Source organism: Trichosurus vulpecula, chromosome 9, assembly GCF_011100635.1.
Source record: "Trichosurus vulpecula isolate mTriVul1 chromosome 9, mTriVul1.pri, whole genome shotgun sequence".
In the NCBI taxonomy this organism is placed as follows: domain Eukaryota; kingdom Metazoa; phylum Chordata; class Mammalia; order Diprotodontia; family Phalangeridae; genus Trichosurus; species Trichosurus vulpecula.
This window is the reverse complement of record NC_050581.1, coordinates 74,041,116-74,055,392: the sequence shown is the minus strand read 5'-3', so window position 1 is coordinate 74,055,392 and position 14,277 is coordinate 74,041,116.

The following is a 14,277-nucleotide window of genomic DNA, read 5'->3' as shown; positions in this document are numbered from 1 at the left end:
ACCTCATAGAGTTGTCATGAGGATCAAATAAGAGAGTGTTTATAAAGTGCTTTGCAAACCTTAATGAGTTATATAAATGCTAGCTCTATTATTATTGATGAAATCATGGGTCTTTTGAAATCTTGAGGAACATTTCATAGAACATAATAGATAAACATCTATTTGTATCCTAAGCTAACTGCTCGGAATACAAAGACAGAAGTAAAACGGTCCCTGTCCTCAAGGAGATTATTGTTTAGCTGGAATAGGACAACATTTACCTGTGCAAATATATGCAAATAGATTCCAGGTCATTTGCTGGGGAGGGCACTGGGAATTTGGGGTTGGGAGAGAGGGTCAAGAAAGGTTTAATGTAAAGCAGGGATTCTTACCCTTGTTGTGTCAAGGATCCCCTCGGTAGTCTGGTGAAGGCTTTCGACCCCTTCTCAGAATAATGTTTCTTAGTGCACCACAAAGGAAACCAGTTATATTGAAATGCAATCATCAAAATATTAAAAAGAGAAATGCCAGGATCACAGGCCTCAGGTTAACACTGGTCCCCCATCACGCTCCATGTAGGAGGTAGTGCTTGAGCTGGGCCTTGATGTAAACAAGGCATAGGAAAAGCTACATAGACTTTTGTAGTCTCTACTGGGAGTCTAACCATCTAACTTTTTTTTCTACTGGGTAGCATCCTCCGAGTTTGAAATCACACTGAATTATAAACACATTTTTGGAGCACAATTCATCTGCAAGTTTAGAATACCATGTATTTGTCAGATATTTGACAAAATCACAAGACCCTGTAAATGAAAGAGAATTTAGAGATGATCTTAGGCATCTTTGAATCAAAGAATTTGTGCGAGAAATTAGGGCAACTGAGTCTAACCCCCTTCTCCTATAGAGGAGAAGCCTGCTCCAAGACTCACAGTGAGTAAATTCAGCCAATAATGTTTAACTACATATGGAATTACTTGTACCAACATAGCTTCTCCCCAACAAATCCTTAATACTCTCTCTCCACAAGCACTAATAATTAGACAAATACCAATTTGTGTTTGGATTCTGTACTCCCTTCTCACTGTACTTCCCAGAATCCCTAGCCTTCTTCCAAGCGCAGCTCAGAGGCTGCTTCCCACTTGAGTCATTTCCTGATCCCCCCAGTAATTAGCACTATCTTCTTCTTGCACTTGCTTTGGATTACTTTGAATATATTTAGTATTTAGTTTTTTGTGTAGCTATTATATGGTGACTAGTAGACTATCAGCTCCTTGAAGGCAGGAGCTAATTTGTTTTCATCCCTGAGCATTTGGTTCCTTGAACACAGGGACATTAGCAGCTCTCGGTAATCCTCCTTCCATTTAGACTGCACCCTTCTTCCATGAGAATCTCAAACATTTTGTTAAGTATATATCTTCCTGTTTTATGACTCACTGGATATTAATAATCGGAAGGTTGTTGGGCAAGGTTATTTCTATTGTTTCATCTTTCCAGAAATATTTGGTCTGTCAGTCAATAAATATTTATTAGTTACCTACTAGACTTGCCAGGCAATGTACAAAGCTCTGGGGATACAAAAAAGGGAAAAAGTCCCTGCTCTCAAGGAGCTTGTGATCTAATGAGGAAAACAAAATGCAAACAACTCTATACAAAGAAGCTATATATACACATGATAAATTGGAAGTAATCCATAGACAGAAGGCAGTAGGATTAAGGAGAGATGTAGAAGGTGAATTTTAATCTTGTATGATTTTAGCATATGCATAAGAAACACCTATTGCTAGAGGAGAATCTATAAGATGGTATTCTGTTCCACTGGATCAAATGCTGTTTTTGGCTAACAAATGATGAAAAATAGATTTTGTATACTCCGCTCCACTCTGTGCACTGTGTGATTGTAAAGATGTAGTCTGCTGTAGAAAACCAATTATGAAAACCTGTCTATTCTCTTCCTATACTTTCCAGAAGGATACCCTCAATATATATATGGATTATTTTGATAAATATTTTGTAGAAATGGGAATTAGGGGTATAGGTTAGTAGCTATTTTTTTAGTTGCCTTTTTCAATTGTAATAACATCTGGGATTTTTTTTTGTCCAGTGTTTGGTATCCTGCATTCTTTCAAGATCTCTTGACCATTGGTGCCTCAGCACCTTCCAAACTGTGTTGCCTCCAGCAAATAGCTGCTCTGTGTACCCTGATCTAGACTAGCTTTTATTCTCATCTTTATTGTCTTCAGGGACATGTGTGCTTCCTCATGAAGCTGATCAGGATTGTGGTGTTAGAATCCAAATGTGGAGACTCCATTGTAATTGTTACAGAAAAAATTATTATGAAATGCTGACAGATATTTTCCATTTTTATCTGTTTGTTGTCCTCCCAGTTTCATCTCTGAATGAATGAATGAATGAATTAATGAAAATAGATTTATTATCTGCTAAATATGAACTGAGTACTGTGCTAAGTGCTAGAGGAATAAAGAGAAAAATTAAATGAGACAGTCCTCTTTCTCATGCTCACACTCTAATTTGGGAGGCTAACACTTATTAAAGAATTCTAACATAGAACAGATGGCAAGGCCCAAGGACTCTTAGGGTGCCTCAGCAGGACAGATGACAGTTCCCAGGGATCTGAGAGGGCAGAATAGCACAGCAAATTATAAAGTCATCCACTGGACTAGAAAGCTTGTAATTGGCAACTGCCACCTCATCCAATTAGTTTTAGAATGATAGATTCTTGAGGGCAGGAACCCTCTTTACCTTTTTTTTTTGTAGCCTCAGGCACATAGTAAGTGCTTAATTGATGCTTATTGGCTATCTGAACAGTGTGAATAGCCATATGGTTGTTCCCAGCTTTCAGCCCTTGATGGAATTGTGTAGCTCCATGGTGGGGGAGTAGAAGGGGCAAAGGGAGGACATAGTGAAAAGGTGTCTCCATTATCAGCCTTAAATAGTCATTTTTATGAGGTGACCATTTTAACTGCTCATAATTGTTTATCATCTTTCCCTGTAAGATTAAAAAAATAATAACCCAAAAGGTCTTTATATGCTAACTATTTTTGCTATTGGGTATCCAGGCTCCTTGCTTTGCAAGAATATCAAATATTTTCTGGCAGAGGAGATTTCTGGTTCCTTTTGGCCTCCTCATTGTAATAATTGATTTATGTGGCTAAACTTCCTTAGAAAATATTGATAGCCTTTCAACACCTGTGCCCCAATCTGGTTCCTACTCTATATGTGTGTGTGTGTGTGTGTGTGTGTGTGTGTGAATAGGGGATTAGCGATAGGGGCTAGACCTGTGATTTCTTAGTATAAGAAACTGCCAGGTGAGAAAGCTCTTTCTCTGCAAATGCTGCTCATCTCTTTTTTCTGAAACTTAGAGTCTTAGAGAGTTGCCCAAAGCATTGAAAGGGTAAGTGACTTAGCCAGGAAGACACAGCAAGTATGCATCAAAGACTGGTCTGGAACCCAGGTCTTCCTGGTTTCAAGATCAGCTTTCTATTTTCCATGGTGAAGTGTCTCTCATTTTTTGGTCTCAAGAGCTTATTAAATAGGTTATGTCACTGCTGATTTCATTGTGTACCATATAATATTTGCCTATTTTTGTCCTTCCTCCTACTTAGGTAGGTGTGAGACTTTGCATCAGAGTAGGACGTCAGTAGACTCATCCTCAAAAAGGACCTTGACATGGTGGTAGGGAGCCATTGTCTGAGTCAAGAAGACATGGGCTCAGGTCCTATCTGGCACAGACTGGCTATGTGATCTTGGGCAAATCATTTTACTGTTCAGTCTGTCCCAGGCAACTTCTAAGACTATTGGTGTCCACAGGTGCCAATGTGTATAAGTAGAAAGAGTCTAATTGCTGGAAGTTCCCTATATTAATGCAATTATAGGCCCAAACCAAAAAGCAAAACAGAACAAAAAAGCAAACAACCCTCCCTTACATGGGTTTTTGTGGAATCAGATGTTACAGTGTATGTAGAACACTGGCAAGTCTTAGGGTCTTATAGTTCAGTTGTTGCTGATTAATTCATGAATCATTGCTTAAGGGAAAGAGGGATCATAGCTTTAAAACTGGAAACATCTTCAGAAGCCATCATGAGCAACCACCTCATAGAATAGATGCTGAAACTGTTACTCTTCTCAGTTCTGTTCAGCAGTAGAGTTGGGATTTGAACCCATACTTCTGCCTCCAGAGCTTCTGGCAGTAGAACACTGCCTTCCAAGTGTGGTGCAGGGTGTCTTGAGTACTAAAAGAATTCAACCCCAAACTTCATAGAGGAGGTGAGACTTGAGCTGGGCCCTGAAGAATTAGCCAGTACTTCCTATGTTCCTAGATCCATTCAGGCAAATAAAAGAAGGAAGAAAAGTCTCAACTAATAAAGTCTCAAGGAATTAAGTCCCATCTTCTACAAGAAGCCTTTCCCAGTCTTCCTTAATGCTAGTGTCTTCCCTTTGTTGGTTATCTCCAACTTATCCTATAGGTGTTTTGTCTGTACGTACTTGGTTGTATGTTGTCTCCCCCATTAGACTATGTGACTTTTAAAAAGTTTGAGAAATATAATTTCTGGGTAATTAGTCATTATATAAATGATGCTAGCATCTTAATAAAAAAGGTCAGTGGCACTTTCAAATGCTAAAGATCCTTATGGGGTGGGCTCAGGGCTTATATGGCTTTGGAAGAATGAGTGTTCCAGAGTGTGGCAATCAACTATGATTGGTTAACAAGTAATGAGAGAGAATGAGTATTACAATGAGGGGCTGGGTCTATTCTAATAGACTTGATTGTGTCTTTTACTTATAAGTTATCCCCAGTCTTGGGCAATCTAAACAAAGAATCTATCCCTATTCATACCAGTATAGAGCTTCCCCACCTGGGTGGGGTCTGAACAAGATTATTAAGAAAGTTAATCCAATTTCGTTATTAGTAATGTCCTTCAAGAAACTGAACTTTGAAATGTTGCTTGTTGTTTGTCCTTTGTTGTAGAAGAGGACCATGATGTCAGGGAGGTGACACCATGACATGCGAGTGTATAGGATTTAAGTGAAGGAGAGCTGGGCAAAGTCACCAGCCTCACTTTCTCCTCTTGAGCCATCTGGGTCCAGTGGCCAGATATGGGTCAGGACAACTGGAGATGGCCCAAGATGTCGTGGGGGACCTTGGCCTTTTCAAGCTAAGGTCTTTAATAGGTCTCAGTTTGACTGAGGCAGTGCCCATTCAAGGACTAAGGCTTAATAAAATGAGGCAAAGAATGGCCTCTTTTAAAAACATATAGATCTGGGAGGGAAAGACCCTAAGGGTTTCTGGGGAAAACAGAAGCAATTGTTGTTTACATTCATTCTGAGCCAATCAGGGCCCAAATAGCAACCAAGTAGGGCTTGATATGGGACCAGAGTGATTTGGGGTTAAGGCTCTTTAAGAAAAAAAATAACAACAATGACAACAATAACAGAAAAGTTTCAGAGATTAAAATTTACATTCTTTTGGGGCAGAACATTGGTAGGTAAGGGTTGGATAACGTATGTGAAGAGAGAAGAGAGAGAGAGAAAGAAAGGAAGAAGGAAGAAAGAAAGAAGAAAGAAAGGAAGGAAGGAAAGAAGAAAGGAAGGAAGGAAGAAAGGAAGGAAGGAAGGAAGAAAGAAAGAAGAAAGAAAGAAAGAAAGGAAGGAAGGAAGGAACGAAGAAAGGAAGGAAGGAAGGAAGGAAGAAAGGAAGGAAGGAAGGAAGAAAGAAAGAAGAAAGAAAGAGGAAGGAAGGAAAGAAGAAAGGAAGGAAGGAAGAAAGGAAGGAAGGAAGTAAGAAAGAAAGAACAAAGAAAGAAAAAAAGAAAGAAAGAATGAAGGAAAGAAAGGAAGGAAAGAAGAAAGGAAGGAAGAAAAGGAGGAAGGAAAGAAGAAAGGAAGGAAGGAAGAAAGGAAGGAAGAAAGGAAGGAAGGAAGGAAGAAAGAAAGAAAGAAGAAAGAAAGAAAGAAAGAAAGAAAGAAAGGAAGGAAAGAAGAAAGGAAGGAAGGAAGAAAGAAAGGAAGGAAGGAAGGAAGAAAGAAAGAAAGAAAGAAGAAAGAAAGAAAGAAAGAAAGAAAGAAAGAAACAAAGGAAGGAAAGAAGAAAGGAAGGGAAGAAAGGAAGGAAGGAAAGAAGAAAGGAAGGAAGGAAGAAAGGAAGAAAGAAAGAAAGAAAGAAAGGAAGAAAGAAAGAAAGAAAGAAAGAAAGAAAGGAAGGAAGGAAAGAAGAAAGGAAGAAAGAAAGGAAGGAAGGAAAGAAGAAAGGAAGGAAGGAAGAAAGGAAGGAAGGAAGGAAGAAAGAAAGAAGAAAGGAAGGAAGAAAGGAAGGAAGGAAAGAAGAAAGGAAGAAAGGAAGGAAGGAAAGAAGAAAGGAAGGAAGAAGAAAGAAAGAAAGAAAGGAAGAAAGAAAGAAAGAAAGAAAGAAAGAAAGAAAGGAAGGAAAGAAGAAAGGAAGGAAGAAAGGAAGGAAGGAAAGAAGAAAGGAAGGAAGGAAGAAAGGAAGGAAGGAAGGAAGAAAGAAAGAAAGAAGAAAGAAAGAAAGAAAGAAAGAAAGAAAGAAAGAAAGAAAGAAAGAAAGAAAGAAACAAAGGAAGGAAAGAAGAAAGGAAGGAAGAAAGGAAGGAAGGAAAGAAGAAAGGAAGGAAGGAAAGAAGAAAGGAAGGAAGGAAGAAAGGAAGAAAGAAAGAAAGGAAGAAGAAAAGGAAAGAGGAAGGAAGGAAAGGAAATAAAGAAAGAAGAAGAAAGGAGGAAGGAACGAAGAAAGGAAAGGAAAAGAAAGAAAGGAAGAAGAGAAAGAAGAAGAAGAAAGAAAGAAAGAAGAAGGAGGAAGGAAGGAAGGAAGAAAGAAGAAAGGAAGGAAGAAAGGAAGGAAGAAAGGAAGGAAGGAAGGAAGAAAGAAAGAAAGAAAGAAAGAAAGAGGAAGAAAGAAAGAGGAAGAAAGAAAGAGGAAGAAAGAAAGAGGAAGAAAGAAAGAGGAAGGAAGGAAGGAAGAAAGAAAAAAAGAAAAAGAAAGAAGCCATGTTGTCCCTACTCACAGAGGTTGCTATTTGTCCTTCTTTCTCAAAGAGGACCATGACATCAGGAAGATGATGCCCTGACATGCAAGTGAATTGGATTTAAATGAGGGAGGGCTGTTCAAAGTCAACAGCCTCACTTTCACCTCTGGAGCCATCTGGGACCAGTGGCCAGATATGGATCAGGACAACTGGCGATAAGGGCTACAGTAAAAGGGAAAACTCTGGATCTCCTCAAATCATTGGTTATTAATAATTGTTCCTCTCAACTATGAGCTCTTGGGGAGCAGGGACTGGATTTTTTTGTTTATTTTCCCTTTCTTTGTATCCTCAGCACTTAGCACAGTGACTGGCACATAGTAGGTATTTAATAAATGCTTCTTGACTTCTTCATTTGCCTGTTTGACTTGGCTCTTGCCTTTCAGAGAATTATGAACAAATTGTGGAAACAAGACTCACAAAGATGGAAACGACTAACCAAGAATTCAGTGCTAATCTGGGAAGTACTATGTCTAAGTGAAACCCCAGAATGTTAAGCTCTTCTTACTCCAAATCCAGTCTTCATTCTACTAAACCACTTTAGAGCCTCAGGAGAATGTTGAAATAAGGAGTTTAGAAATGATACTTCCCCTATCCCTTGATGTTTGTCATTATAGACACAAGCATAAAATAACATCTGGTTGCTTTCTGCAATCCCATCCCACATCCCTCCCCCTTGGTTTCTTAATGGGTGGCTGTAAGCATATGCTCCCCTGTTCTATGGGCTACTGATCATGGGAAGTTATAAATCAGTGAGACTGTGAGCAATGCGGTTTTCTTATATACTGGTACTCACATATCGACAATAACACCATCTCACATTTCTGTAGTGCTCTAAGCTTTACAAAATGTGTTCTCCACTAAGAAACAAACAAAAAACAAAGCAAAACAAAACCCAATATATGGAGTAGATAGGACCAATTTCACAATTATTATTATCAAAGGAATAATAGATAAAAGTTGTAGATTGACTTAGGACCAGCAAGAACTCCCTTAAAATTGGAGGTGTACAGAAGGAAAAGAAGCTTTCCTTCATTGGAAGTAGATAAGTCAGCTGTCATAATAAATCAATAAAGTATTTATTAAGTGATTACTGTGTGCCAAGCACTAAGATACAGAAACAAAAATGAATCACCTCCATTCCTTCAAGGATACTATCTTCTATGGAAGAGACAACATGAACATATTTAACTATATAAAAATATATACTAAATAATCATAAGCTAATTTAACTGAGCAGAGGAGATTCTTAATCAGGGTTGGATTAGATCAGGGTTTCTTAACGAGTGTTTGTGTGTATGTGTGTGTGTGTGTGTGTGTGTGTGTGTCTGTGTCTGTGTCTGTGTCTGTGTGATGGACCCTTTCACAATCTAGTGAAGCCTATAGACCCTTTCTCAGAATAATATTTTAAAATCTGAAAAATGAAATAAATAAATAAAATACATAGGATTACAAAAGGAGAGAAAACAGAGAAAAAGAGATACAGAGACAAAAAGAGACAGAAATAGAGAGACAGGGAGAGAGAAATAGACAGAGACAGATACACATAGAGAGAGACAGAGAGAGAGACAGACGTGAGCACACACACACACACACACAGAAGATAGGCAGAAAGAGAAACAGAGACAGACAGAGACAGAGAGAGAGAAACAGAGAGACACAGAGAGAGAGAGAGAGAGAGAGAGAGAGAGAGAGAGAGAGAGAACCAAATTACTGAATTTCTGGATTATGTCTTACCCTCAGCTGTGAAAGAAAGGGTTACCTGCACGTGTTGCCTTGGCCAGAAATTGAAACTGCCTGATTGGCCACTTGGGGAAATTATGGTTTTCTTCAAACAGGAATGATTAGGGAGGAGATGTCCCTCATTAAGAAAAAACAATTTATGAAAATGTTAGAGAAAAGTGTGTGCGTGTGTATGTGTGTGTGTGTATGTGCATGAGTATGTTCGGGAAAAGTAAAACAAAAGAGATTCATTTTGCAAAAAGTTTAATCATAGTGTTCTTTTTATTTATTCTTATTTAAGAATTTTTGTTTTATATCACTTTCATTTTTGGATACTTCTTTTCCCTCTCTCCTTCCCTAATGAGTCATCCATAGTAAAAGAATAAGAAATAAAAAGGGAAAAGGCTATTTAGACCAATATATCAGCCTAGTCTGACAATATATGTAATGTTTTGTACCCAGAGTTCCTTACCCCTGCAGAGATGATATCAGTTCAAAGGATCACAGATTTAGGACTGGAAGGGACCTTAGAGGTATTCTAGGTCTCCTTTCTCATTTTTCACATGAAATGATGGAGACCCAGAGAGAGTATTTTTCCCCTCTTCCCATTATAAAAAATAGATATTTTCATTATGAACCTCACAGTCAAACATGAACATTTCCATAGGCCAGATGAAAAAGACTGCATTTGAAACCATCAATCTAACCCAAAGGTTATTTTAAAAAATAAGTATACATTTACTGTATTTAAAAAAATTATACAATTCAAATTTAACATGGAAATATCAACACTGACCTTCATGTCTATATCTCCTTCTGAACTTCCTACTGCTATTTGCTGTGTATCTTTAAAAATATTTCATTGATGCTCTCCTCCTATTTCTCCTTCTCCTCCTCCTTCCTTACTCCTTTCTTACTGTTGTTTCTCTTTGGATTTCTTGTTCATTATTTAACCTGGTATTCGTTTTACTATAGACCTCTGCTGGAGTAAATATGGGGGAGTTGGGGTCCTCCATTACCTTTCATATTTCTATCCTAACTGTAAGTCCTAGTCCAATCTTACTTGAAGTGGAAATCCCCTCTATAGCATTAAAGATCAACTGAAAGGAAGACTAAGTGCATTCCAATTTAGCATATTAGTAATTTCTTTATTTGCCTGTCATTAGTCAGTCAGTGAAGGAAAAGGATTTTCCTGACAAGGATTTTATTTACAAATAAATTTTCAGGAATGTACCAGATAAATGAAGTATGGGGATGTAGAGAGTTCTGGCTCATGTTTAGCCATGTTCATGGAAGGCCTCTTAGCAATCCCTTTAGCAAGTTGGGCCCATGTTTCAGCTTTGGACATAGTGACTATGGACCATCTGGAAGGGGTCTGAGAGATCATTTAGCCTCAATGTGTAGATGGAGAATTAGAGGCACAGAAAGGGGAAAAATCTTCCCTAATAATAATGAACATTTATATAGCACTTCAAGGTTTGCCAAGCATTTTACACATATTATCCCCCTTTAGCCAATGTTCTACAGCTGGTTAGTGTGGTATAGCCAAGGCAGGAACATGAGTCTCTTGGTTCCAACTTCAAAGTTTAGAGCTTGGGATGGGGGTAAGAAGGAGGATTGAAATAGGAAGCAAAGAGAACCATCCCTGCTTTGGGGAGCTTGTATTCTGGGGGAGATAGAAAAGGAATTCCCCTAAGGATGTTACAGAGGCAGTTAGGTGGCAGTGCCTGGTACATGATAGGAGCTGAATAAATGCTTATTTCCTTCCTCCCTCCTTCTTTCCTCCCTCCATTCCTTCTTTCCTTCCTCCCTTCCTTCCTCCCTCCCTCCCTTCCTTCTTTCCTTCTTTCTTTCTTTCCTTCCTTCCTTCCTAAAAGGTGATAGAAGAAGAGCACATCTAGACACAGTCTTCAGAAAACTCTAGGCTTCGCTCTTATGGAGCTCGGTCAGTGCACCTAACTTGCCTACTTGCTTTGCCACATGTAGGACACTCCATGTCCCAACTCTCTGTCATCATGCTGGCTGTCCCTCATACCTGGAGTTCTCCCCCACTTTACCTAGCCTCCTTGTTTCCCTGGCCTCCTTCAAGACTCATCTCAAAAGTCCACCTTCTATGGGAGCCTTTTCCTTGTCTCCCCAACTGCCAGTGACTTCCCTCTGAAATTATCTTTCATTTGTACTCTCTATGTCTTATTTATACGTAGTGATTTGTAGGTTGTCTCCCCATTATAATGTAAGCTCTTTGAAGACAAGAAAGTGTCACAGCAATAGAAGTGCTTTGACCTTTCTTTTTTGTATCCTGTAGCACAGAACCTGGGACATAGTAAGTGTTATATGTGCTTATTAACTGCTTGACTAAGGACTCAGAGGAAGAACAGAGAAACAGGCCTTGTCAATAGTCAATAAACATTTATCGAGCTCCTACAATTTGCCAAAGAATTCCTATCCTTAAGGAACTTACAATCTAATGGGGGGGAACAATACACAAAAGAAAGCAAAATGTGGCAGGTGAGGGGTGCCAGAGGTTACCTAGAACAGGAGGTGTGATGTTCCTGTCTTGTCTATAGCAGACTCATCCTCCAATGGGAGACAGAGAAGGAAGCAGATCCAGATCCTTCTTTTAGGCAGTTCATACTTAGGGGAAAGAAAGGGTGAGTAGACTCATGTCTTTCCCATAAGGACTTCCAAGTTTGGGAGTGGGGGTGGAGGAAAGACAGGGCCAACCCATATGAAACAATGAGGGCACCATGAATGCACTAAACTCCTTGACTCAGTGTATCAATAAGGCAAGATTAATGACCTTGAAGATGACCATGAACATGCCTATAAGGTTCAGAATCACAAAGTATAAGAGATTCCCTAGGTAGAAGGCAGGGGAAGTCTAACATTTATTTAGACACCAGAGGATCAAATCCCAAAACCAATAACCCCAATTCAACATAGCAGTAATTGTATTCTGAAACCAGTAAGTCCACCTTAGTGTAACAATGAGAAAGTTATTATAGCAAAGAACCAAGTCATTCTGTAACCTTCTTCCCTGATGGTGCCTTCCTGTAAACACTCAAGAATCCCAACTGTCTGCCTGCCTGCATTCTCTCCTTCCTCAGTTCTCTGGTCTCTGAAGCTCTCTGGTCTCCACTCTGTGCTCTGCACTCTCTCTCATCTCTCTGCAGCTCTCTCTCATCTCTCCACAGCTCTCTGAGTTCTGTAGCTTGCTGGTCTGTAGATTATCAGCTCTGTCATCTCAGAGTTCTTACTTCTTCTCCTTGGGCTGAATTCTTACCTTAATGGCTACATTCTGGCTATATACATTCTTCTCAGGGCCTGAGGACCTCACACCCAGTCAGCAAAATGGTGTAGGCCTGAGGTTTAGCACTTGGTAAGTAAAGGGTGTAGGCCTGCCTCTAATCAAGCCTCCCTTAACTAGCCTACCTGAGGCTTATTGAATGGGTGGGAAGGATCTTTGATCACTGATTGGCATCACGAGGGTGTAGGCCTGCCTCTAATCAAACCTCCCTTAACTGGACCCTCCTGAGGTGGGGGGCAGGGAAGACCTTTAATCACTGATTGGCATCACACTCAGTTTCTAAGACCTGTCTAAGATGGACAGGTCCCCAACTTGTTAAGCATTGTCCACAATCACGTACCCAAGGCAGTGGACTGGCTAGCATATAGAGTCTTGGCTATTTTTCCCTCGTTTCTGTGTATGTAGATATTCTTTATGCTGCCTGCATACTGTAGTGGGTACTGTGGCCACCCCATCATTTACCCAGCTCAGTTTACTAACATTCTTGACACTCATCAATGTGTGACCATACATTTGAATTCCATAAGGATTTCAGATATCTTGAGCTTTCTAGCTGTGATTCAAGGTTGTCATTATTTTCATAAAGAGAAGCTATTAATAAGGCTGAAAAGTGATTAGTTTTCACCATAGGATTAAGAAAGAAAGCTTTTAATCCCTCTATAATTCAGATATTAGCCTCTCAGATTAAGGGAAGTACAACAGAGACTTTGGGCTCAAATTCCACTTCAAACCCAGCTGAGTGATGATGATGTGACCTGCATCTTTGGATTAAGAACTAGTCGTCTTGACATCAGATGTATTGTCTTCTTTTCTTCCACAAAATCAGGTAGGACTTTCTGCAAACCTTCTTAGGGAATTGGCGCTGATCAGGGGATTTCTCTAATTTTAATTTTTTTTATTTTTATATCACCATTTTGAAATATATTCTTCCACTATCCAGTGAGCCATTCCTTATGACAAACCATTCAATAATTCCTTGTTGTTTAATCATTTTTCAATTATGTCTGACTTTGTCATCCCATTTGGAATTTTCTTGGCAAAGGTACTGGAATGGTTTACTATTTCCTTCTCCAGCTCATTTTACAGATGAAGAAAATGAGGTAAATAGAATTAAGTTACTTGCCCAGCATCACATAGCTAGTAAGTGTCTGAGACTGGATTTGAACTCAAGAAGACGAGTCATCCTGAATCCAAGCCTAGCACTCTATCCACTGTGCCACCTAACTCCAGTGATTCCCTATTAAATCTTGGATTGAATATAAAGTCCTGTGGCTTTCAAAATCCTTCATAACCTGACCCCTTCCTATCTTTCTAGTCTCCTTACACCCCTCTACATACTTCATAATCTGGTGACTCTTTTGTCCTTACTGTTTCTTGAGTAAAACACTTCATTTCCTGACTCTGGGCATTTTCATTGACTGTCTCTCAAGCCTGAAATGTTCTCCCTCCTCATCTCCACTTCCTGGCTTCCTTCAAGTCTCATCAAAAATTGTACCTTCTGCATAAAGCCTTTTCTGATCTCCTCCTAATTCCAGTGCCTTCCTCTGAGAATATCTCCAATTTATTCCTTATATATCTTGGCTGTACATACTTGTTTGTATGTTGCCCACCTGTTAGACTGCGAGCTTTTTGAAGGCAGAGGCCTCAAGAGGTCATGTTTTGGTTTGGTTTGGTTTGGTTTTTTGCCTTTCTTTGTATCCCCAGCATTTATTCCAGTGCCTGGCACATAACAAGGTGCTTAATAAATGCTTGTTGACTTGATTTGAAAAAAAATTTAAAAAGATAAGAGAAAAAGAACCAATTCATCAAATCTAACCAATAAATCAACCGAGTCTGTTGGTTATATACAATCTTCCACACTTACAGTCTCTCACCTCTGCAAAGATGGGAAGAAAATACACTTTCATGCCACTTCTCCAAGATCTAATTTGGTCATTATAAATGCCAAGCATTCAGGTTTTTGTTCTTCCTATTTACAACATTGTAGTCATTGTATCTATGTGCCTCTCACATAGTAAGTGCTTAATAAATGCTCTATTGATTCATTTTTTTCCTTAGTTCTGCTTACTTCATTCTGTCTTCCACATTTCTCTGAATTCTTCATATTCATCATTTCTTTTGGGCATTAATGTTCCATCACACCATAATTTATTTAGGCATTCCCTAATGGATGGATAGCCACTTAGTTTCTAGTAATTTGCTACCACAAATCAT